This window comes from Neopelma chrysocephalum, unplaced genomic scaffold, assembly GCF_003984885.1.
Source record: "Neopelma chrysocephalum unplaced genomic scaffold, ASM398488v2 Primary Assembly neopelma1_22, whole genome shotgun sequence".
NCBI classification, from domain to species: domain Eukaryota; kingdom Metazoa; phylum Chordata; class Aves; order Passeriformes; family Pipridae; genus Neopelma; species Neopelma chrysocephalum.
This window is the reverse complement of record NW_020897689.1, coordinates 13,090,973-13,114,101: the sequence shown is the minus strand read 5'-3', so window position 1 is coordinate 13,114,101 and position 23,129 is coordinate 13,090,973. Positions and strand designations below refer to the sequence as shown.

The 23,129-nt window shown below is 37.7% G+C and overlaps 1 protein-coding gene and 1 long non-coding RNA gene across 3 annotated transcripts in view; both read left to right on the top strand.

The window, feature by feature from the left end:
- Positions 1–4,694, top strand: part of LOC113978748 — a 45,876-nt gene extending 41,182 nt beyond the window's left edge. The window contains exon 3 of the long non-coding RNA XR_003537647.1: positions 4,355–4,694. This is a non-coding gene — a long non-coding RNA (uncharacterized LOC113978748). The remainder of the gene's footprint in view (positions 1–4,354) is intronic.
- Positions 1–23,129, top strand: part of NKAIN3 (sodium/potassium transporting ATPase interacting 3) — a 357,930-nt gene that overhangs the window by 56,870 nt on the left and 277,931 nt on the right. The window lies entirely within an intron of this gene.

Genomic DNA, 23,129 nt, shown 5'->3' with positions numbered 1-23,129 from the left:
GATGCACAATTCATAGGATAGCCATTCCCAATTAGTCTAAATGGAAGATTACAGTGTAAAATAACTTTCAAACTTAAAAAACTTCCAAACTTAGACAAACCATAATACATACTCTGATGTTAATATCATGCTGAACTTTCTGAAGTTCATGAGGTGTATTGTTGGAACTAATTAATGTGCTGCTTTTTTTTATATTCCAAAGACCTCAAGTTAGTAGTTTGGAAATTAGGCTGTGCTTCATGTTTAGATACAAATTGGAGATAATTAGAAATGCTGAGGTACCGTACAGGTTAAGTGTGCACCATTATTTGAGCTATTTTAGTGGTGGCTGATAAAGTGCAAAGTAAGCTGGACAGAGACGTTCTTTTCCATTCTACATTAAATCTGTAGGCATAAATAGAGCTAGATTTTTCTACTCCAGTTGAAAGAAAATGAAACCCTTCATAAGATGCTACAAGAAGTAATCGACTACTGCTGACAGCGGCATCTCCTCATGACTAGATGTGTTAGGCTTTTCAGGAATGAGCTGTCATTTTGTACTTTGTGCTGGGCTGAAAAAGAAAGGCAATTTTTAACAATGCTACACTGTGCTGAATAGGTTTCCAGAAATCTCAGTTTCTAAATTTTTACAGGTTTAAATTGAACTGCCTTTATGTTCTGCTGCCTACTTTCTGATCCATCTTCATCTGCTGCCAAAAGGTATTCAGCTCTGCCTGAGGTCTGTGTCAAGAAGAGCTTTGATACAATCTTCTGTCAGATGCAGGCTATAGGATGGACATGCTCTACAGTAACAATAGCAACAAAGTTATAGAAATTTTAAAATATAGCAACAAAAATTTCAGAACAATTTTTGTGCTGTTTGCTCCAGACTTGAGTTTTTGAAATTTTGGACACAATCTAAATCCCCCACAAATCAAAACTTTCCGGTATCTCAAGTAAGAAAAACTTTTTAAATGAAAGCAACAAGGAATAACCTGGCATTTTGGAGAATGTCAAGAAAAGATTTTTTTCTGCCAGCATTACTCCACCTAGCTACTGTTTCTAGCAAATTTCACTTAGTATTACCTTGTCTCCTGTGCTTAGAACTTACATATTTTTCTGAAAGGGCTATGTTGCAAGTCAGTATGGGAAGGGAAAAGGATAACAAATTCTCATTTGTTGCAGTGGTGTTTTTGCAATTTTTGGGAAGGAATGAAAACTGATGCTGACCTGTTCTGAAAACAGCAGCTTGCTGAGGAAAGGGAGACCTCCAGCCCTTGGGATATCATGATACAGAAGAAGACAAGAATTGTTTCCAGTATCAAATTATACAGTGTTTAGAAGCAGGTCTCCTTTGGATAGATTTTTAATTTATATTGCTGCATGGGAAATTCCCCTCCCTAGAGAAATAGATCATGTGTATACTGTCCTTGAGCAGAATACATTCCTCCTAGGACCTCTTTGGTGTGTGTAATCTTAATTGCTAGTGACAAGTATGAGACAAAGACATGAAAAAATTCTGGTCCTGCTTTGAGTATCTTTTACACTTGTACAGGGTACTCAACAGAAAACCGAAGTGTTATTTGGACCTAGAGTATAAGACTTGTGTGATTTGTATATTCAGATTCAAGTTTCTGAACTGTGCTATCACAGAATGGGTCAGGTTGGAAGGGACCACAGTGGTCATCTGGTCCGACCTTCCTGCTCAAGCAGCGTCATCCCAGAGCATGTGGCACAAGATTGTGTCCAGATGGTTCTTGAATATCTCCGGTGAGGGAGACTCCACAATTTCTCTGGGCAATGTGCTCCAGTGAGCAGTCACTCGCACTGTAAGGAAGTTTTTCCTCATGTTCAGGTGGAACTTCCTGCACATCAGTTTCTGCCCATTGCCTCTTGTTCTATTGGGTGGCACCTCTGAGCAGAGCCCAGCTCCATACTCTTGACACCCACTCTTTAGATACTTACACACTTTAATGAGGTCCCCTCTCAGTTGCCTCTTCCCAAGGCTGGACAACCCACTCAGCCTTTCATTGTAAGAGAGATTCTCCAGACCCTTGACCAGTTTAGTAGCCCTCTGCTGGATGTGCTCCAGAAATTCCATGTCTCTCTTGTACTGTGGAGCCCAGAACACAGTACTTCAAATGTGCCTCACCAGGGCCTCGACCTGCTGGCATTGCCCTTTCTAATGCATCCCAGGATTCTGTTGGCCACCTTGGCCACCAGGACACACTGCTGGCTCATGGACAGATTGTTGTCTACTAGGACTCCCATATCCTTTTCTCCAGCACTGCTGCTTTTATCCTCCTACAGATGTGTACTGGTTGACATCATACTTGAGGATTGTTAACTTCCTTAACCAGTTTTGTTTAACTGTGAGTGTGATGCAGGAAACAAGGTGTTCCCCTCTTTCTCTGCATAGGGAAAATGAGAACATATGGTCCCAGAATGACCATGAAAAGACAAACAAGTGAGTCAAAACAGTGTTTTCTAATCCTTTACATTATGGCATTCTTTGCACTAGCACATTGTAACTAGGACTGCGCATGCATCGTGGTTGATTAAAGAAAGGATTTGTAATTGTGAAACAGTTGAGAGATATGTCTTGAGGGGAAATCAGTGAATTGCAGCTAATGCAAACCCTTCCTTCATCAAGCCTGATCCGTTTTTGTTGTGCGAATATTAACCTTTATGATGGTAGCTGGAGGCCAAGCTATCAGTGGAAATGTGGTCAGTAACTGCTGAAGCAGTGACGAGAAATGACTGGAGGGTCCTAAAATATTGATAGTGGAATAGAATGTGGGATCCACGTGGCTATCCATAACTGGGGGAAAGAGGAAAACCCTCTGCTCTGGAAAAATTGGAGTAGAAAGGGCTTATCTTCAGGAGCTTAAACTTAGTGTGGTTTGAGAGGTCGGTGTCCTATGTAAAACCAACAACAAGTGCCAGGTCAATGCCATACAAGTACAAATTCCAGATTTCAGTTCTGCTGTCTTACACCTATCACAATAACTTCTATTAAAGGCAAGAAGAATTTCGAAGAGCATTTACAAGTATATTTTTTTTCTTGAAATTAAAGATTTCTGTTGGTTTTTGTGGTTTTTTTTTTTGTTTGTTTGTTTTTTTTTTTTTTTTTTTTGTAAATGCAAAAATGCTTAAAAACATCATACTTAGATTTGCATTATTTATAGTCCAGGAGAAAAAAATAATTCCTTATCTGTGATTTTTAAAAAAATCTTTTCATTGAGATATTTGTTGTTGAAAAAATTAGCTAAATAACTTTTAGGAGCAGCTGAAGGTCGTTGGCTAGTGTGAAAATATCGTATGTAAACATTGTAGAAATTTAGTAGTGCTTATGAACTTGCATATATATGTATTTACATATCTAGGTTTATGTATGTCAATAAGTACTGCCATTTTGACTGCAAAAATTAAAATCAGAAGTGCATGTTCTATTTGTTATAGGTCAGGGAGGAATGATACAGCATTTGACCTCTCCAGTTATGCTGAGAGTAAGCCTTGAGTACGGGGAGCCCAAGGGAAATTGGTAGGACCACAATCTTGAATTTTGGCCAGTCTATTCAATGCATCCAATTTAAAATAACTATGGGAATTTTGTGTTAGTTATCTGATTCAAAGTTTTCAAGGTCATTGTCATGCAATTATCTTTGCATAAAGATAACTAGAGAGATGACTGTTTTGTAATCTTATTGTTGTATTAATTGAAAAAGTGGTAGGAATATTTAGTGCTATTAGTACTACTGTTTGCAAAGTTTTTAATTGTTATATCTACACATATTTAAGTCTGCAGATTTAGAAAAAAATAGTAAATATAATTCAGATTTTTTTATCTCTGTAGCTTATCTCAATCCTTCCACAGTATTTTGTGTCCTCAGTGATGTACACAATTCTCTCAAAATCCATTATCATGAAGTGTGTAGTTAAGTTGGTACAACAGTTAAAGACACATCAGGTCATGAAAAGATGTTAGATCTTCTTTCTAATTCAAGGACAGAAAGCTGACCTGTGCAGTTCATTAGACCTTCTGGAGGAGAGTAGTGAGTGACAGAAAAGTAATAGTTTCCAAATGGTAGCTCTGGGAATATTGAGAGCCACCAACAAGAATACAAACAGCTGTGAGTTCAATTTATGCCATTCAATTTCTAGTCATCAATATGGTTTAGTGTATATGAGTAGGACAAATAAGGATAAATATTCTAATTATTATGGTGTTTAGGGGAATATTATATATAAAGGCCCAAGATGATATTTTTTTTGAAAATGAATACAAAAACATTCTAATCTTCTGAGGTTTCACAGAAAACATTGAATATTCATTACCTGAGTGCTTTACTGCTTTTTTATGCTTAACTTACAGATGAATGAGATATAATGGAACCAAGCATAGAGTCAGATCTCTACAAAAGCAGAAGAAATGTGTCAGAGAGAGAATTCCCTTTTCTTCAGTGCCGCATGGGTTTCGTGAATGAGTTGGGGCTGTGGAGGCAGTCGCTGTGCTGCATGGGGATGCAGCTTTAACAGTTTCTTTTCCACCGCTCCTAATTCTTTACTACTCATACACACAAACTAAAGATGCTTCTCCTATCTAAATAGTAAGAAACACATTCATCGAATCTGTCATCCCTGGTATATTGAGTCATGTGTTTAATCAGGTTCTTACTTCTATCTTGCTGTTTTTCAGCCCAACTGAAGCAGCAGAAAGCATTCATGATGTACATAACAGTGTGGAATTAGTGCCTGCTGGATCAGCGTCTCACCATTCTTTTCAGTTTGACAGTTTATTATGTTGCTTTTCTCATCCTCTCCTGCACATATATTCCTCCCATGTTTCTCTCTCCCATGTGCATGCCCTTCTTACCTAAAACCAGATGACAACTGAGTATACTGGATATGTAAGGAGTTAATTTCTATATATATGCTGCATTTGTTCCCATTTAAGTGAGGGCATTAAAACAAATTACAACATTACTTAATGTGGTGTAAAATTATTGCCATATGAGCAGTCAATTAACAAGATAAAATTCACAATAATGCCTTAAAGGTGAAATGTGAGCGCTTTTAATAAAAAAAAAGAAGAAAATGTGGGGGAAAAAAAAGTCCTTGCTGGTCCTCAAATCATTATCAGAATATGCAGGCAAACAACCATGACAAGTACATTTTATTATAGATAACTTAAAGATCTCTTCCTTCATTAAAGCTTTATGAAGGCTTAATTGGGTCCCCATCCTCAATAAAGCAGGTAGAGCTTATGCAGGGGTTGTGGTTCCAGGACAGCAGAACCAGAGGAATTCACCATCACTGCATGCAAAATTTACCTCTTGTCTTTGGGCACTGGAAATGACCTCTTTTTCTGTACCTTGTGCTAAAGACAAAGAGATTTCTCACTCCAGAATGAGACTGAGGGCTCTGAATTCAGAGATGCAGGCAACATGGGTGATAAGATGCCAGTTTTCCCAGGAACCCTGGCAGTCTGCCTCTTACCTTCAGTGTGACAGGGAGGGAAGTGCAGATGCCCACTATCACTCACTGCTGAGTGTCTGTAAGGTGCTGAAGGTCTGGTGATCACCTAGCAAGCCTGAAGTCACGCCACTGGAGTTGACTTCCTTATTGATTGTTGGCATTTTTATATGAAATACAACTCACACCACAGTTCCAAAGAAAAGTGCTGCCTAGGAGCTCTAATTAAATGTAATCTGAACAATCTGGCGATTTATGTCTAAACATAAACAAGGTACTGAGCTTACATACGGGATACACTGATATGAATTTAACTATCTTTTGGATGAGTATAACGTCTGTTTTCTGAAATATCAAAGTGGCTTAATACCTTCTAAAATGTGACCTTAAAATTTACCATCTTATGTTCTTAACTCCCTGTGTGAGCACTGTTGCCTTTGAAAAAGGGAGGTGACACATTGCTTGAGGGCATTCACAAAGTTGCTCCAAAGTGCAGGCTCAGGCTCTGCACCTGGTGTGTGGTCATCCCTCACCACAGCTGGACATCTGTGACTCTACCTGGCTTACAGCAGTATTTACGAAAAGTCCACCTAGGAAAAAGACTAGACAGAGGGCTTATTATTTTCATTTTATCTTGACTCCTGTGGTATTTAATATGATCTCAGTAGGAAATGTTCCAGAGTCAGTAGTGTGTTTTTCAATTGAGTTGTCTGTTTGTTTTCCTAAATACTCAAAGTTTTTAATGTGATATCCTTGCCACAAAATGTCCTGCATACAGATGGGAGGGGATTTCCATGATTCAATTCCCTTTTTTGAGACCAGTGTTTTTTTCCTAAATCACAGCACGTTTCTTAAAATGCATTTGAGGGTCTGTAAAGAAAAGGGCTTTGTTCTATGGTGCTTTGTTCATTTATGTGTATTTGTTCCTATGTATGTTCTTCATACCAGTGTGCATGCAAGTTTTTATTCAAAATTCTGTGCTGTTGCTGTTCTAATGCAGGCTTTTGGTGTTCAGTGAAGATTTTGTTCTTTATGAACTGTCCTAAAGACAGCCTGCCTGATTAAGAGTGCACTTAACTTAAAACAGTAACTTCTTTCCATTGTACAGAATAATTTCAACAAATATTTTCTATGTAATTGATGCACAGAAAAATGAATTGGTCGAAACTTTTGCTAATGTCTTGTCCATTCAGCATTAATGTTTATTGCAACACAATTTATGGTGGAAGTCACATAGAAAGATAAAGAAGCAGTCTCTACTTGAGGAAGCTTAAGGCCTAAATGATTCATGTACAAATGATGAGACAGCTTAACAAATTAAAGCAAATCAAAAGTAAACTTTAATTTGTATCTTACTGGACTTAAAAATCAGAGGCACTTACTGACAGTGCTTCTGTCCAAGCTTCAGTGATGAGGGAAAGATCAGGTATAGTGGTAGCAAATGTGTGTGTGTTTAAAGGAACAGCTACCAAGAGTCTCTTACAAAACTGATAGATTTCTGTTGATATTGATAATAATTTTCAGAGTATATATCATATTGCCTTTCCTTTGTAAACGAGGTTGCAAATTAAAAATGTATTACCTAGCTTGACAAGCAAAGTGCTTCCTGATCATAAGACTTAAAGTCAGTAATGTATGGTTACTATAATTCTTCGACCTGTACAGGAAATCAACAGAATCTGCCCGACTAGAAGAAAGATTTTGATTGCAAGGCACTAGCTATGCATATTTATTTATTTAATATCTTGTGTTTTTTAACATCTCCTCTGCCGTGGCAGCATCAGGTTGTAGAGTTGCGCACTTGTAAATTTGCAGACATTTCTGTCCGTGGTTTGTGGAATGCACAGTTTGATGTAGTATGATTGTCTTTGCAGATATCTTTGTCTGAAGGATTTGATTGAATGAGTTGTCATATCAGGAAACTCAGTAAGTCGATTTGTTATACTGATATTCCTGTAAAATACATGAGGACCGAACCAAAAGCTGCTGTCTTCCAAGAGGTGTTTCAACAGTCCGGTCTGATAAATCAGATTGAATTGCATTCATTTAAGTGCTGTAGCTTGAATTTCCTTCCACTCTCACTTTAGCTAAACTTGGAAGGCAGAGTTATGAAAAATCCCATCACAAACCACATGGCTTGAAGTACAAATAAATGGAAAAGAAAGAGACAGAGAAACAGAAGGATTTACTTGACAGTTGTCCATTATGCAACCCTTGGTCTTGTCTGTCTGTGCAGAGTGTACGTGACTGATGTCTGAAGAAGACTGCTCCACCCACAGTAGGAATAATTAAATGTCACCTGTACAAAATTATGAATGGCAACATCAGTGCCTATTGAAATATACTTAATTATTGCCAGACACCTGGCAATTTCACTCCTTTTCACTGTAAAACCCACAGTATCTGAACGATGAGTAGAAGCAGCAGGTAGCTGAACCGTCTTAGCTTATATGAAAAAGATCAAATCATATCTGGTAAGGATATCATACTTTATATGTTGTTGCAATATCAGTACACACTGTGAGGGACTGGAGTGCAGAACAGTACCAAAAGTTGTGTCATTCTTTCATTGCATCTGAATCAGAATCTGATGGATAAAATGTATTCTGAGCAGTGGGTCATTCTAAGGCTTACTGACCCTATAGGAAGCCTGAGTCTTGGCCCAGAAGTGGGAAGAGAAGCAATTTACAGATCATCTGAGGAGCATGAAACTGCTTTTTGTGTCTGCAGTTGACCCTTGTGATCCTTACTTTTTCTTAGACATTAGCATCTGAAATGAAGTTTTGCAAAGAGGATATAAACCTTGGTAACTCAGAATTAACTTTTTGCATTCCTTAGTGTACAAACTTGCTTCAGAAATGAAGTGCAGCACATAAGTGCTTCAGCTTATTCAGTTCTGTACGTAAAAATACTTGAATAAATGAATATATTTCTGGCTTCTGCTATTAATCACTTTATGGCTTTAGATCTAAAATAATTATTTATGATAAGGAGAAATTCTACTCATGATGCATGAAGTCTTTGTTGCCTTGGACATTATTTAGGCCATGGTCACTCTCTGCCTGGAAGAATTCATCCTTGCTTGGGCTTAATCCAGAAGACTTTGCTATCGCTTGCATGCAGCTTTTCTTTAATATTTGTTACTTATGGGGAAACAATTAAAGCTGATTAGGAATTTGGCTACTTTGGCATAAGAAGATTGCATTGCTGAAACTATATTTTTTCCAGCAAATAAAAGCTGCAGTTTCTTTTGCAAGTCAGAGGCTGATTTGACTGTACACACGGAAATTATCAGGTGATAAGGTGTTCTCTTGGAATGTGGGAAGTCCTGTCAAAGGCCTGTCTAGAATTAATCAGAATGGAAGGTTGTGCTGTGGTCTTCTCCATCTTGGGCAAGTGCCCTGAACACAGAACTATTTATTGTCCTTACAGAAGGATGAAAAAGGTGTAGGTGGAATAATTCTTCCCTTCCCCCACTTTCAAGCCTTTTTGAAAAGGCTTTTTCCCATCCTTAAATAGATGCAATTTTTGGTCAGATTTTAATGGTATAAGACTTTTCATTTGACTCCATCTTTTCACCATTTTCCCATTTCACCATTACACGTATGTATCACGCCCTACTGCATTCTAGAACTATCATTTGTGTTCTTACCATGCCTTCCCATTGTTACCTTAATCCTGTTTATAACCGTACGCCACTGAAGAAGCTGTACATTTAATGAGTAATGATGCTGGCAGGTTTTAGCTCATCAGACAGGTCTTCCTTCTGTTTTTATTTCTGAATGGCTTTCAGAAGAATGCGTTTTCTTAAGTAAGAAAGATAAAGTTGAACATGTCTAAGTATGTTGAAAGTATCTTATCTGAATGTTCTCAGAGGCCACTGATAAAATAGAGAGAGCTAGCTACTGTAAGCAGTCAAAATCCTTTTCCTTTAAATGAAGCTAATCCATTTTATGCCAGCAGAACTTCTGGTATAAACATAGTTTTTCCTGTTTATACAGTTCATCATAAAAGGAATAGGAATCATACAGCCTGAATTTTTGATGCCACATAAGTACAGCTGCACAGTTTTTCTCAATGCTTATATATTTTCGCTGCACTCCTTTCTTTCCAGTGCAGAAAGATCATTTTTGCAAGGAAGAATACAGTTTTGACCTTGTACACCCATCTAATTTCTGCTCCCTCCAGTGAGATTTCCAGCAGGTCTGCCAGGTGTGAGTTTTCTTTCATTATCAAGAATAGAGCAAACATTATTACATCAGTAACAGATCATCAGACAGCTACCATGTAGAAGGTACACTGGGCTTTTATTGTCTTATGTCACTGCACTCTAGTGAGCCAAAAGCAAAATGGTTTGTTTTGCTATAAAGCCACTCAATATCTCTTCTTTGCCTTTCAGCTCCGCTGAATGAAATCATGGGCCTCATTTAGAGCTCGTCGCTATTGACCAGATGATTGCCCCCAGCCAGCTGCTCTTTTTGAAACTGCAGTGCGATAAACAGGACCTCAACTTTAAACCTGCAGCCCAGGGGTGCTGTGTGAGAGGGAGGTCTGTCGGTAGCCTGTGCTGCTGCGTGGATAGGGGGGCTGGCGGGGGTGTGCAGGGGAATTGCCCTGGTCCCTTGGCCTAGCTAGGGAAGATGGGGGGGCTTCCTTAAGGATTCTCCGTAGAAGGGGAAAGCTTAAAAAAATGTTTGCACAGCAGAATGGTTGTTGGAGAGATATAGCAATGTAGCAAGGCCTGGTAGTGAACTCGTAAGACCAAGGTCACAGATGTCTTTCCAGTGGATCTGGAATTGTACTGAAGTCATGAGGACAGTGGAGTTTTCGATTAAGTCTTTCCTGTGAAATTGCTTTCCACTGAAGCTTAAGGCAGGTGCCTGAGTACAGCTAATACCTACTTTTCAATTCTTCTGGTAGCATAGCATCTGGACGAGATCAGTGGAAAATGTGACTTCTTACACCATTGCTTTTCATTGGCATCCCTTACCTAGAGAGACAAGGTGTATTGCACTCCTCCAGCCTCTGAGTCTTGTGTAAATCTTTACTGTTTCCCTTCTCTTTTCATCATATCTTAATGATTTTTGCTGTGGATAAATAGGTACTCACTGAAGTACCTGAATGAAGATGCTTTGTTGGTGACCATTCCATTACTTTCAATGAGCTTTGGAATGAAGGTGCTCTTATTTCCCTTGTACTTATTTGTCCTTTCTTCATTCATTTACCTGGGCATCTTTATGACTTTTCTTATCTATTCTTTCTTCACTCTTCCTAGTTCCTTCAGTATTTTGCAGAATTTCTTCTTCCTTATCCTCTCCCTCTACATTCACATTATCCTTTAATGGAGCCCTATGACCAAAAAAGAATTTTAGAAAGAATAACTGGTGGTATTTGCCCTTTTTACATTTAATTTTCTCCTTTTTATCTTTTTACTCATTTGTGGGATTAGAGTTAATTATTTTTCGCTCTTATTTTACTTTATCTGTATTCACCAGAGTTATTTATTTGAAAACAGAGAGAAATTAATAAAGCAGATATTGCTAATTGTTACAAGAGGCAGATGGTTGCCTGTGTCTTACTCTGCACATGATAGGTTTGGCTTGGGCTTAGTTAGGGCTGGAGATGTCCTGTCTTCTAGAGCAGATGATAGCAAGTCTGGATGCTTCTACTCTAGAAGTTGTTTGCAATGCTACAGAAACAGACAAAAGAGAAACCTCTGTAGTGGAAACATTTGTTTACTCCTGGCTTTTAGGGTTCTGCTATCTACTACTATATTCTACTATCTTTTAGCCTTTCTTAACTAGAGCATACTCTCTCTTTCCAAGTCTGCCCAGCTATTTGGCTTGTTTTAAAGAAACTTTTAAGCTACCTGCATATTGAAGATTGTTTCTCTTGTTCTTGGCACTGCCTCTGAAATTTTGTTTCCATTATAGATGGCCTCTCGTTTTATGTCCTGTTGATCTCTGCTCTGAAATACTAGGCAGTCTAATCTCTGCTCCTAGAAGACATCGAGAGGAGATTTTTTCCCCCTTATTGATCTTTTAAATAACACTTTCTCTCCAGTCCGTGCAGTTTAGCTGATCAATGGTGTGGGACCACAGCTATAATGTGTGAGTTTCTAAGAAAACCACGTTAGAAGTGTTTTGTCTAGCCTACTTGCCAGACTTTTATGTATAACCTCTTCTCCAATAATCCACAAATCACTGACTAGTATTCATGGGAGAAAATCCAATTGACTCCACTTTTTCTGCATCATTAACAGACTAAGCAAGCACAGATATTTATTTAGACTGCACAGCATGTTTTATAACAAAATTAAACGGTGATGTCCTCTAAATAGCAATGACAACAGTCCTTCACAACATATAGATTCCCCTATCATATGCAGAGTGGAATTCTAAACTGTATTCAAATCAACCACCACGTTGTCATCCTCAGTATCATGAAGGGTTTGCTTGCAAAGTATATTTTAACTGCACTGTTAAGGTATACATTGTCAATATAGCCCTGAAGGTTGAATCCCTTTATTTTTGAAAATACAGCCTTTTTTAAGTGTATTGGTTATAAATTTTTGAAGAACTGGTGCTGTAAGATGAACCATTTTAAAACAAATATCATCCCTGAAAATCATCTCCAATACAGTTTTATATACAAGCTGAGAGCCTTGCAAAAGACCAAATCAAATTAATTAGCTCTACCTATGTAACACTGCTCCCATCTCACTGAATTGACAGCTGAAGTGAAAGGCATGTTCAGACTCCACAGCGCTGTTACATTATTCTGCACCTCTGGAGAAGTCTCAGGGGTCAAAACCAAATAATATCTATGTTGTCAAAAGAAAAAATGGGTAGAACATGCTGCTTTCTGAAAGTTTCTAATGCCGTTTTGCACTTTGACCCATAAAACGAGGGTTATTGGCAGATGTAAAGGGATATAGGCTTAGATATATTATGCTGCAGATTTAACATTATTACTGCCCTTATGCAGCTAATAAGCAAAGTTGTGGGAATCAGGATACTAATGGGGCCAGAGATTTGCTAAGTGGCTTCCAAAAACTGCTTCTATCAGCTTAAATGAATAGCTCCTGCCTACCCACTGCAGTTTGATTGGTGCTTGCTGCCATCAGACCTGGCCTAGCGCTGACTGTACGGGAAGAAAGTTCACCTGCAAATACTACACATGCAGTTGCTGCACCTGCTAGTACTAAAATGTGTGGTAAAATGTTGTCTCAGCCAGGGCTTTGAATATACATCAGAACACGAAAGAACTGATGTAGAGTTTACTGGAAGTTCCTAGAAGAATGTGGGGACAGCCTATGTAATGTTACGGTGCTGTGGGTTTAAAGAGAGGACATCCTTAGAGTGACAGGAAGGTCTTTAAACTTCTAAAACGTATGTGAAAAAATTCCTTTCAAATTGAAGGGAAATAGTTAAGGGTGAACAATTCAGAATTTCAATGTTTTGTAGAATCAGGGCATCAATTTCAAAAGAATTTGGCTGGTTTAATGTTCTAAATAAATATATTTAGCTACATAGAAATATTAGAGGTGTATTTTTCTGTATGTGTATATAGAGATTATTAAAGTTTTAATTTCAAACCTCAAATCATGAGCCTATCCTAGATTAGAAAATCCTTTTCAGTATCCTGCATTGGGCTGTCGATGATGGTGGCATCAGTTAACCCCTGGAAGGTTCTGAACAACATATGACAATGTTCACTATCACAGACTGTGGCTATAGTGCATGTAATAGAATTGTATCTTTCTCAAAGGCTCTTGATTCTTAGCATGAAGATTAGTGACCTGTGAAAAGGAAAACTTCTGAGATGTAAGTCACTTAAGGTGCAAACAGCCCTGCGGTGCCAGCAAGGAGGAACAAGAGAATGATGCAAAATTACAAGCTGAAGAATTATTTTTAGTGAACTTTTGAGAGAACTTTCGTGCATCTGTATGTATACAAATACCTGAATACTAATGCATTTGGTGGTGTATGCTGTGATTGATCTTAGCCATCACACAAGTCCTAAAGGACAAAATATTTCTTTGACATTCACTTCTGTACTCAGATCTGGCAGAGAATTATTTTTTCATGGGTGGCTACAACCCAGAACAGGAAAAAACCAACCAACCAAACAAGAAAAAAAAGAACAAGAATCATGAACCAGTCTCATGCGTGAAGGTGCTGTGTAGTTCTGAAGGAAACTATTTTGGCAGTGGTTATACAGTTGAATGTTTTTCAATGGTGAAAAATGTATCTGAGATTTTTGTTACCTTATTTTCAATTAAGGAGCACAGAACAGCTCTTGAAGACTCTAATACCCTGAATATTTAAAATTCCTTCATATAGTACAAAATCCAAGCAACAAAGAAACCTGCACCATAAAGTAAAGTAGAGGATGGATCATGAACAGAGGAGTAAAAACACAGAGATGATACAGAGCCATTTCCTTTGGCCAGAACAGTTTCTGTAGGACAGGCAAAGAGAGAGTTTTAGCAAGGCCTGCACTGACAATGATTTTACACTCAAAGAGGGTAGATCTAGATTATACTCAGAAAGAAATTCTTCACAATGAGGGTGGGCAGACCCTGGAAAGACTGCCCAAGGGGATGCTTCATCCCTGGATGTGTTCAAGGCCAGATTAATGGGGCTTTGGGCAACCTGGTCTAGGGAAAAATCTCCTTGTCCATGGCATGTGGGTTGGAAATAGATGGTCTTAGAGGTCACTTCCAACCAAAGCCATTTTGAGGTTCTAACATTCTGTGAATACCAGTTGTTGATTTCATCAGGAGCACCGAAGGAACAGTGAGACATAGCAGAAAGGTCATGGTGCTGGGGCACTGTATTGAAAAGCTCCCTTACAGCATGTCAATACTGAAGGACAGTAATAATCGAAATGTGAAGCTAGGAATCACAGCCACACAGCAGAAGATGTTACTAAGATTTTCCTACCTCTTAACAAAACTGTGGAATTACTGGATCACTTGGATAGAAACCAAACATTTTAAGTGGTTATTTTTTTAAGTCAAAAAGAAGGAAGAATAATGTCAGATGAAAGTGGATAGCACTTCTGAAAATTTATTACAATGGGACTTGGTTTTGAATAAAACCTAGGAACCAGCTATGATTTTTTTTCTTTTTCTCAAACCTTTTGTCATAATAAAAAGTTGAAAAAATGGAAGAGATTATGCCATGTCCGGACTCTTTGGGCCCTCAGAGTTTGTTCTGGAGCAGGGAATCAGCAGCCCTTTGCTGCCCCTTGCCCCTTGCTATATTGCTTTCCAGGTCAGTTAAATAATACAGAACTACCTTACTGGTAGACACCTTAAACTCCACTTGCCAGGAAGCCTGTAAAATGCCTTCAAAAGGCAAGCCTAAAATTCATGGACCTAGTAGAAATGTTTTTTTGGGCACATGCAATTTCCTGATGCCTTTTTCCCGTCCAAAGTGGTCCTGTGTTGCAGTCAGTAATTGCCTCTCTCTTTTCTCCCTGTCCCACGGGGACAAACAAGCTTTTCATCTGTCTCCTTGCTCTGCTTCACAGATGCCAGCCATACTCTTCCCCGCAATCAGTTATCTAAATGATTAACATAATTAAGTTAAACTCAGTGGAATTGTTCCCAAATTGTGTTTAGCCTAAGGGGTGTTTTGACTTGGAAGTGGAGCTGGTATTTCTAAACCCCCTTTATATTTTTTTTTTTTTTTAGTTTAGGTATAATTATATCAGTTGTTTTCCTTTGATTTCTTGTTTTCTTTATAGATTATAATCCTAGATCACAGTAACTCATTTCATGGACCTGTAAAAACTCATCAGAGGTAGTGACTTGCCTTATCCTCTGAACAGTACATGGAGTTCTTGAGGAGATTGTTAAGAGTTTCTAATAACTGTAACCTACTGTTACAGTACGGCAACTGAGCCAGTGTAAACAATTGCTGATGTGGTCTTTAGAGGTAGCAAACATTTTCTGTGAGTGTGTTTTTGTATTTCTTTGTGGGCAGAGAATAGGAAGAAAAGTTTTTTTTTAAAATCTGTGGTTGAGTAAAATGATGGTGTCTCCTAGCTGAACTGGCTGCTTGGATGAAGAACAGCAAAAAACAAGAGTTTCAGAACAATGACATCAGGAAAAACTGCCCTCCCCACCTTTTTGCCTCTCCTATTAAAGCAGATTAACATTAACCTGGTTGTTCCTATTTTTCATAATCACTTATCTTTCAGATATATTTATGTTCCAGAAGTACTACAATGCTTCAGCAAATCATAGTCCTGGTGTATTAAAACCTGAACAGAGCTGTACTGAGACAATCCCTCACCTGGTGTTCTGGTGATTTAAATGGAAACTGCATCAAACTGGTAATTGTACTAGTGTAACAGAAACTGACTTATAAACAAGTTGTGCAAAACCATCTATAGAATGTGATTTTTGCTAGTGTAGCCATTTCGATTAGAGGCAGATGGAGTGAACCCGTTTCTCTTCATTTATATATGCTTAAGCTGTGTAGATAAATGACTCTTTGCACTGATGGAGCACAGTATCTTAAATTGCAAAATTAATTAGAAGAACAGAGTGTTGCATTTAATTTCACCCTGTAAGATTGCTAAGAATGAGCAATCACAAGGGAGAATATGGAACAAGAGCAAAAAAGAAGGACTGGAGAAAAAAAGTAGTGGCAATTTGGACTTGCTTCTTTCCTGCTAGTTAGTCACTACTTTCAAATAGAGGTGTGTTTGGTTTTTTTGCTTTGTTTGGTTTTTTTTTTTCTTTTTGGCATGTGAACGATGCTGTTAATTATCTTGGCTGCTTGCTCAGTCAGGCTCAGCTTGTCTCTCCAAGTGCCACTGTTTGGTGTTACTGTGCAGAAGTTGCATTCAATTATTTGCAGTAATTTGGGGCACAGTGCATCTTCTAGATGGTTCTTCATGCCACAGGTGTTGAAGTGGTTCCTTTTGTTTAGCAAGACAAAACCGAATTCTAATGAGAAAGTTAATGTATTGGAAAATGACTCCAAATGGAATAAAATTGCATTTTGCTAACTAATTAAATTTATTTTTCATCCCTTAACATAAAAAATATAATCATTTCCGGAACCTGGTATTGCCGTGCTTTCAAGACCTTTGGAGGTTCCATTGACACTCATTCTCTGTCTTACATGCTCTTCATTCATAAGATTGTTTCAAATGCAGACCAATACTCCCTGTTACAAAGATTCCTGCACTTCTCTTTCTGTTGTCTGGTTTCTTTGTGTTAAGGGCTATTGCTTTCCTTTGCAATCTGTAGTACTTTTATGCTATAAATCTTTGTTTCATTACATCATTGGAACATATAATCTTAGTTAAATCAGTCAGCTGAGTTGTCTTGGATTTTAATTTCTTGTGTTGGTGGGAATCCTAGAGTTCTACAATTTTGTTACATTTGTTATAGCTTACCACTAGTTTTGATTTCACCTTACAGCTATTTACTTGGGGAAATAAGAACACTGGATAAGAGGTCCCTCAAGGGAGTCAGAACTGCCTTTAAGATACGAGTGCTTCTATGTCACCTTGTGGTGTAAAAATGGGCTTTTGGCAGTGTTCTTGCAGGGGAAGAAAGGCAGCAGTTAGAACTCAGAAATGTACCTGACTTTTCTTTATTACATTTTAGAGTACTTATAAAAAGAGTCTGAGAAAAAAATCAGTGCTTCCGTTTGGCCAATATGCTAAAATTTGAATGTTCAGTTGTCGGCCCAAAAACTTACCTGGGAGTCCTTTAAACATGGACTTTCTATAAAATGCTCCTTGGTGCAATTTTCTTAGGAGTATTACAGTAAATAAAATCTTTCATTGTACTTTATTTTCTGATGGCCTTCAAATTTATTCAAAAGTTAGATCACTGACAGATGATTTGGTTTTGGTTTTTTTTAATACTAAATGATTTTTTTAAAAAATCAAAAAGATACATAGTTCGGTTATGGTTGAACACAGGCTGCTGTGTAAGTGCATGATGTAATTGCTTGCAGATGACTAATGTTACAGAGATGCCAGAGTTGAAGAGATCTTTGATTCTTTTTTCCAGTCTTCCAGTCGTTTCTTGCTTTTTTCTCCTTTTATGCCCTGGCATCATGAAGTTAGAGAATACAAACTATGGTGAGCCAAATATGATGGCAGTTCGGGGCCTTCAGGCTGGTCCCTCTGAATTTGTGGACTTCTGTCACATGAGAAGGGATAGGTTTTCAAAGACTGGGACCTGTCAGGGCTGAAGAATTTTGGTTCCAGTCATGAGCACCTCCAGGTGCACTTCCAAGCCCATGGCATGGTCCGGCCTTTGGCAGACTCCTACCAGGGAGACCTCTCCAAAACTGTTATTCAGCACTCAGGCTTCAACTTCCCCACTCTATGAGAGAAGGCCCAGAAATCAGGAGAGCCTCCAGGACAACCAGAGTTACCAGTGAAAGGTTATCGATAAGGTAATTCAATGAAGGCATGTCAATTTTCGTTAAATATTCTTAATAAAACACATTTTTTTACCTAGCTCTTGTGTTAGATCCAATTTTAGTTTTCAATTTACTTAACAAGGGAAAAGTCCAAGGATTTATTTTATGTTCCAGAGTATATAGTATGCTATGGAAGGTTGAAAATGAAAATGTGAAAATACCATTGAATTTGAATATATGCAAAACTCTGATTTTTTCTCTTGTATCATTTGTGTACACTGGCATTTAAAGGTTGAGAAAGTTGTTCCCTGAGGATATACTTTGTAATCTCACATCCATTCAGGAGTATCTAAAATTCAGATTATTAGAAAAGAATAAGGAGAATGAAAGGACATGTGTGGCATCTTTGGCTCTATTCACTTAACTCAACTCTTTTTCAGAAAAAGTAATGATATAAAAAAAATCACAGTGGGTATATTCAGCCATAATTCATCATGTAAAGTAGAAACTCTTTTGCCTTATATGTTTAAGCAAAACAGCATCTATAAAGTGCTAATTGAAAACTGATTTTCATATTAACTCAAACAGGGTTTTATATTTGATTTTGTAAAAAACCCATAAAGGCTTTCTTGCCTTTGTCTTTCAGTAGCATAAATTTATTAAGGTTTCTTGGATATGTAGCTTTTTTTTTTTTGGTTACTCGTCATGTCATTTTAAGGATTTCAACTCAAATGAAGCGTTGTGCTATACAAAATGTCAGTGATTGAATTCTTCCAGAACTTTCTTGTACTTTCAATGCTAACAGTCTTTTTCTGCAGTGTTTCTCTGCTTGATTTTCTAATGTTGGCTACTCTATGTATTTGCAATCTGGAATCAAAGCTGCCTAAATATTCACATAACACTGCTGATTTATCCTGGTTTCATCTCCAACCTCAATTGCCCTGCCAGAGACCCTTCCTGGTGAAGCTGGGGGTGTTTCGCTCCCTGCTTCCTCTCTTCAGCACACAAATGGACCAGAAGGGGTTTACACAGAAGAACTTGTAGAAGGCTTTCCCTTCCCTTCTTCTGAACTGTAAATCACCTGCACATCCCCAGCCCTTTATCAGGTTCAGACAGAGCTGTTCTGATGTGAAAAGCTTTCAGGTAGCTCTGTTATTAAAATTATTACTACCATTAATATTTCCAATAAGATTATCAAAATATCTAACACTTTATTCCATTCAATTCTTGGGGTATTCAAGTTTAGAGAGCCTGATAGGGGCAAAAGAAAAAAAGGCTACGTAGGAATCTCACCCATCCTTTGTGAATATGACAGTGTAAATAATATAGCTATGACTTGCTGTTTTAATTAGTGGCCTGTTATCACATAGGTAATTAGCATAGATGGAAAGAATTCTAATCTACCTATTATCGTGTACATTGGGCTGAACATTTCTTTGAAGTCAGCTTAAGATTTGGGCCTTTGAATTTTAAAGAAATAATACCTACTTGGGGCAGTGGTCAATTAAATTGGACTGGTGGTGTTAAGTTAGTTGGCAAATCCTTTGTTTCTAGTGATCTAAACAGGAAGCACATGCTTTGGTTACATTCCCTGGTATTTAGAAAAGAACTTCCAAACTTTCTTCATTAGCTATTGTTTTTATTATGTGCAGTTTTCTACAAGAAAGCAAACAGTGAAAAGATGTTCACAGATGCAAATTGCCTCTGCTCCTTTCCATGGCCATAGGTACCACAGACTCAGAGGTGCCTGAAACTTCAAGAGAACTCTTTTTAACAGGATGAAGCACCATCTTTATTGCTGTTTAGAGCTTTTTATAACACCAGTGGGATTCTGTTAAAGAGCACCCTCTGATTAACAGTGCAATATCAGGGATGATTGCCAACTTATTAGCACCAGCCTGACCACAGCTTCAATGCTCGTGTGTGAGTAGTAATTTGCATGGAAAGGAAAATCAAGAAGGCTGTCATGGGAATAACGGGGCTTAGTTTTGTGGATCAGTAGAATCACAGGGGATTTTTTCATTGATGCCAAAGTGCCAGTTCTTCTTTTAAGAATAGGGTGACCAACAGAAGGGTATTTATCGTTTTAAAATAGACTTTAGCTGTGCTATTGTATTGTAAGTCCCAGTAAAAGTTTAGACTATATCCTTCTTAACCATCCAGGTTGTGCTAGACCCTGGATAAGGAATTCCAACAGGTTTTGAATACTAGTCACTAATTTTTAATGCAGGTGCATTTTTACACTGACATGGAACATCACAGTTAATTTCTACCTGTGGGTTTTGAACAGAATTAATGGAAAAAAAATTGGGAAAAAAATTGAGCAGAGGTGGTACAGAGCAGAACAAAATGAGCAGAGATGCCTCAAAGAAGTGCTGGATGGATTTCAGTAGCAGCAGCTGTGACTGTAGGACCTGGCTGGGGAAGATGGTAGATATATGTACAAAATATATATCAATGCCAAAGAACCCTTGTATTGAAAGAGTAAATCAAGAGAGTAGTATCACTTGTAATAAATGAACACTAAGTAGCACTTAGTATCCATGTGGTAGTCCTGTTCTTTTCTATGGCTTTGATGGTTTTTTCTGGTACTTTGCCATTCCTCAAGAACTTCTGGACAGCTTTCTAGTAACACTGGCTGGCTCAACATTTGAGAGCCCTTGCAACTAGTTGGGAAAAAAATAGAGATTAAAGACAAAGTGAAAGACTTTGAAGCTACTTGGATATCATGTAAATAAAAATATCTATATTTGCACCAGCTATAGTATTTGGCACTCTGTCTGAGCAATGTCTTGAACATTTTAAGAATAATCATACACACTTCAATACTGGGAAACAAAAATAGAAGAGCCAAGTCCAGGCAGACCATGTAAGTCAGTGAAAAAGCCACAGATAGAATTGCTGCCCCTGCTTTCCCTTCTGTCTTAAAACACCAGTCATAGCTTCCAGGAAAAGAAGAAAAGCCAGTGAAGAAGAGCTTAACAGCTGAACAGGACTGTCAGTCCTGGTAAAAGTCTGTGGAGGGAGTACAGAAAGGATAAAGGACCATCTCTTACTTAAGCTCGAGGGCTGATACTGTGAAATAATATTTATATGCTGAGATCCGTAGGTTGCTTCAATTATAGTGACATGGTACAGTATCAATTAGAGAAAATTTCCATAACATAATTAAGAGATAACACTTTGCTGCTCTCTCTTTTTGTTTTTTCTTTCACTTGAAAATTCTCCATTGATTTTAATTAAGCTTGTCTTGGACTCATGGCCATAATCAATGTGATTTTTTTTCCTAATTTAACAACTAGCTTTGCTCATCAAGACACTTTTCCCAGGTGTAACATGCTCTAGTTAAGAAGTTTCATTTTGAGCTATTCTAGTTCCTAGAATGTCTTAAAAATGTCTTCAGAATATAGAGCTAGGGCATGAATGAGTATAATTTTTCCAAATTAGTAAGTGCATATCCTCAATTTGCTGCAAATGCTTTATCTTTCCACAAAAATCAGATACTTTAGATACTAGGTGCCTATGGAAAATGTCTGAATAAAGCTTTTTTTTTGCGTGCCATCTTATTAAAAGAAAGGGGAAAAGGAGCACTTACTAAATGCTTACTTGCAAATTTGTGTAATCATTGTAATTTTTGTCATAGCAATTTGAGCAATCGACTTATTGTTTCTGGAATCAAGATAAATACTTTTAATCTAGCACAATATATAGAATATAGAATAGTCCTGCCAAGGGAACTATTCTGGATTGTTAGTTAAACCAAATTGCATATGCTTAAATGCTGACAAAAAATGTTTCTTTTATGAGGGATTTTTCGGTTTCCTTTGTAAGGGATCTTTGATTCCTTGTTAATGTTTTTGCTAAGACTCAGAACCTGATCCCTATTTCTGTAGAATCTCATCCTTCCTATAGCAGGAAGTAGCATCTACTTCCACTGACTTTCAATAGGTTTCTTTGCTTTGTTGCTTGGGGAATTTCAGGCAGTGACCTGTAGTATGGGCTCATGTCCTTCATGTCTGATTAAATTTAGGTAAGAGACAAAGGATCCACTAGATGTGCAGCTAGTCAACAACTTTGTAACAGAAGGCAGCATGTTAAGAGAGCCCTTATGCAAGTAGTGCTCAGTTATTTTGACTATGTGGTTATTAATTTCCTCATGGACATTCTCAAGAGCTCTTATCTGCATTATCCATGTCTCACAAATATTGTATGATTTCTTCAGACAAAATTTTAGTAGGAGTTATTTTTCAAGTAACCAAGATTTGCATTTTTTTTCTGCCAGGATTGATATTTCCTTCTGTTGGAAATATGTTGTTTTTAAAAAAAATAGAACTTCATTACCAAACATAGGAAGTCTAAGTAGAAATGGTGATCTTGAAAAATTTAGATTAAGTTACTTCCAAGAATATCCTTTAATTTGGGTACTTTTAAAGTTCTGAATATTGTCTGTAACATTCTATCATAATGCACAATGATTTGAAGTTTCTTATGTTCACAGACTGAGAATTTGAATAAAGTTTCATATGCATTGTTTAATAGCACCATGAAATAAGAAAGTACAGTGATTCCCATTTCACAAACTGAAGTATCAGACTCTTAGCTAATGGATTTACATTGCTCTGGGATCTGAGCTGCCATTTCTGCTTGATAATCCACTGTACCATATCCTAAATTTCATCCATTCTTACTTTTAACACCTAGCTGAAGTGCTTCAGTAAGAAAATCTTACCCTTCAGATAATTAGAGATCTAGATCTACTGCATTGCAATTAGAGATCTAGTTGTACTAGATATAGTACAGCTTATTCCATTTAAGATATGAGGTGCCAAAATGTAAGTGCAATGTAATATTATGTACCTATTGCCATTGGTTGCAGAGGGAGACTATCATCTTCCCTTAGATTTGGCTAATAATACCTGAATTGCATCAGCAGTAATCCAAAACCAGCAAGGAAGATTATGAGGAGCAGAGAGTGACAGGCAGCCATGGGCTGGAGCTATTGGTATGAGACCTTTGCCCTTGTCTTCTAATACAGCTTTTGTGTAGTGTAAATACAAGGAGTCTCTATACCAGCATAGCAAAACGGATCTGTCTAAATAAACGAGGAAGAAAATAAATCCTCGTGACCCTGACATACTTCTACAGGCCCCAGAGGCTCTTTGATTAAGTAAAACTGTCACTTACCAGTGCTATCTTTTCACTTTCGTTTTCCTCATTAATCTTCAGTACTGCTAACAATAAGACATATTTAATGGGTACGTTAAGTCACTT